The sequence below is a fragment of the Pongo pygmaeus genome, chromosome 16 (assembly GCF_028885625.2).
Source record: "Pongo pygmaeus isolate AG05252 chromosome 16, NHGRI_mPonPyg2-v2.0_pri, whole genome shotgun sequence".
NCBI lineage: Eukaryota > Metazoa > Chordata > Mammalia > Primates > Hominidae > Pongo > Pongo pygmaeus.
This window is the reverse complement of record NC_072389.2, coordinates 57,355,211-57,358,504: the sequence shown is the minus strand read 5'-3', so window position 1 is coordinate 57,358,504 and position 3,294 is coordinate 57,355,211.

Here is a 3,294-nt window from a genome sequence, read left to right as displayed (position 1 = left end):
TAATCATTAGTTCATAACATATTCCTAATTGCTTTATGCATGCTTTTTAAAATTTTTATTTATTTATTTATTTTATTTATTGAAATGGAGTCTCACTCTGTCTCCCAAGCTGGCGTACAGTGGTGCGATCTCAGCTCACTGCAACCTCCACCTCCAAGGTTCAAGTGATTCTCTCGCCTCAGCCTCCCGAGTAGCTGGGATTACAGGTGTGCACCCCCACGCCTGGCTCACTTTTTGTATTTTTAGTAGAGACAGGGTTTCACCATGTTGGCCAGGCTGGTCTCGAACTCCTGACCTCAGGTGATCCACCTACCTTGGACTCCCAAAGTGCTGGGATTACAGGTGTAAGCCACCGTGCCCGGCTCAAGCTTCCCAATTTTAAGTCCTGTAATGGTGACCCCCAACTTTCAGATATAGTTCAAACTGCTGAAATTAATTCACAAGGGCCTATGTGATCAATATTTTATTCAACTGTTTATTCTAAAAAAAAAAAGATACATGTGCAGACTGTGCAGGCTTGTTACATAGGTATACGTGCGCATGGTGGTTTGCTGCCCCTATTGACCCATCCTCTAAGTTCCCTCCCCTCAACTCTCACCCTTATTCAAATTTCTGGTCTTACATCCTGCTATGCACAAACCACCCCACCACACGCTGTGCCTTCTCCTCCTCCAGGCTGGGAGGCGGAGGTTGCAGTAAGCCGAGATTGCACAACTGCACTCCAGCCTGGGCGACAGAGCAAGATTCCGTCTCTTCCCTGCTTCCATCTGCCTTTCTACCTACTGCATTAGTTTTGCAGCTGAATCCTGCTTGCTATTCAAGTCTTCTCTTCTAGAAGTCCCCTTGGGAGGACCCTGTCCTGCACAACATCCTGTACTGTGTGCTCATTCATGGCTCAGACTGTAGCTCTTGACTTGTCTCACCCCATGTGAACCATAACGTCCTTGAGGGCAGCACTGTGTCCTATTTACTGCATTTGTATACCCAGTGCCTAGCAGTGTCTGGTATGGAATGGAGGAAGGGACCTATGGAATGAATCTAAGCACCTGTGCTAATTATACACTCCCAGGCTGGGTGAGGTGGCTTATGCCTGTAATCCTAGCACTTTGGGAGGCCGAGGCAGGAGGATCATTTGAGCCCCAGGGGTTTGATTGAGACCATCCTGGGCAACATAGTGAAACCCCATCTCTACCAGAAAAAAAAAAAAGAAAGAAAGAAAGAAAAAGAAAAATTAGCTGGGTGGCTAGGCGTGGTGGTTCATGCCTATAGTCCTAGCACTTTGGGAGGCCGAGCAAGGTGGATCACTTGTGCTCAGGAATTTGAGACCAGCCTGGGCAACATGGTAAAACCCTATCTTTACAAAAATTCAAAAATTAGCTGGGCATGGTGGCGCATGACTGTGGTCCCAGCTACTTGGGAGGCTGAGGTGGGAGATCGCTTGAGCTCAGGAAGTTGAGGCTGCACTGAGCTGAGATCGTGCCACTGCCCTCCAGCCTGGGTGACAGAGGAGATTCTGTCTCCAAAAAAAAAAAAGAAACCAGCTAGGTGTGGTGGCACATACCTGTAGTCCCAGCTACTCAGGGGGCTGAGGTTGAAGGATCACTTGAGCCCAAGGAGGTTGAGGCTGCAGTGAGCCGTGAGCACACCACAGCACTGCAGCCTGGGCAACAGAGTGAGACTCTGTCTCAAAAAAAAAAAAAAATCATATACTCCCGTTTCAGCTTCTAAGCAAGCAGCTCTCTTGGGGCTGCTGTGGGCCCCTGTTCAGATGGTCACAGGAACATCCTTTCCTACTGATCATGCAGACCTGTCATGAACTGGCCCTGATTTCTGAACTGTCTTACTAATGGTTATGACTCAGCCTCACTCCTGTGACCCACTGCCAACATTTGCATTCTGCCTGGGAACACATCCTTTCTTTGTACAAAACTAACACCAGGATGGGAATCAAATCTACAGTCTGGGTTTCAGAAGTAATTATTTACTTGATGGAGTTAAGGAGGTAAGAATAACATTAATACTGTTGACAACTACAAGTTCCCTGCCAGGCTGCCATCCTGGAAGTGAGGTGAAGAAAGTGTTTAGGGTGGAAGGAATGATAACTATCCAGTTTAGTTGAGGGGTCATGTAAGATAAGGACTGAGAAATAACCATTGGATTTAACAATGTGGAGGTCATTCATGATCTTAAGAAAAGCAATTTTGCTGGAATGGTAGCGGGGGAAAGCCTGAATGAAGTGGGTTCAAGAGAGTATGGGAGGAGAAAAATCAGAGTCAGCATGTAGAGAAACAATTTCAAGGATCATTATTATAGAAGGAAAGAAAGAATGTAATCGCTGGAGAGGAAATAAAATTGAGATGATTTTTAAAACCTTTTTTCATGTACATTTTCCAGCATACAAAAGAATAGAGGGAAAAATAAAATGAACCTACATGTACTCATTATGCAGTTTTTTGTTTGTTTTTTGAGACGGGGTCTCACTCTATTGCCCAGGCTGGAGTGCAGTGGCGCAATCTCAGCTCACTGCAACCTCCGCCTCCCACGCTCAAGGGATTCTCGTGCCTCAGCATCCCGAGTAGCTGGGATTACAGGCTCCCGCCACCATGCCCAGCTAATTTTTGTATTTTTTTATAGAGACAAGGGTCTCATTTTGTTGCCCAGGCTGGCCTCAAACTCCTGGGCTCAAGTGATCCACCTGCCTTGGCCTCCCAAAGTGCTGGGATTACAGACGTAAGACACTGCACCCAGCCAAGAGGGTTTTTTGTTTTGTTTTGTTTTCAGGGAGAATTAATAGCATTCATGAATGCAGATGGAAGTGATGCAAAAGATGGAGCATTTGATGATGCAGGCAGCAGAGGAGAGGAGATCTAGTGCTGTGAGGAGGAGGAGCCTTGAAGGTTCATCCACAATAAGACGACAGAGGCCAAGTACAGTTGACCCTTGAACAACACAGGTTTGAACTGTGTGGATCCACTTACAGGCAGATTTTTTCAACCAATTGCTGATGGAAAATACGGTATTCAAGGGATGTAAAACCTGAAAGGCTGATCTTTCGTCTACACTGGTTTCTGTAGGGCTCACTGTGGAACTTGAATATGTCTGGTTGGGGTATTTTGAGGGGTCCTGGAACCCATCCCCTGCAAATACAGAGGGATAACTGCATATGGACACAGATGCAAGGTATTGGGAGATGTAGAAGAGAGAGGGTGTGGACGTTCTGTTCAGATGGTTTTCATTTTCTCTGTGAAATAAGAAGCAAAGTTCTCATCTGAGAGCCAGGATGAGCCAGGCATT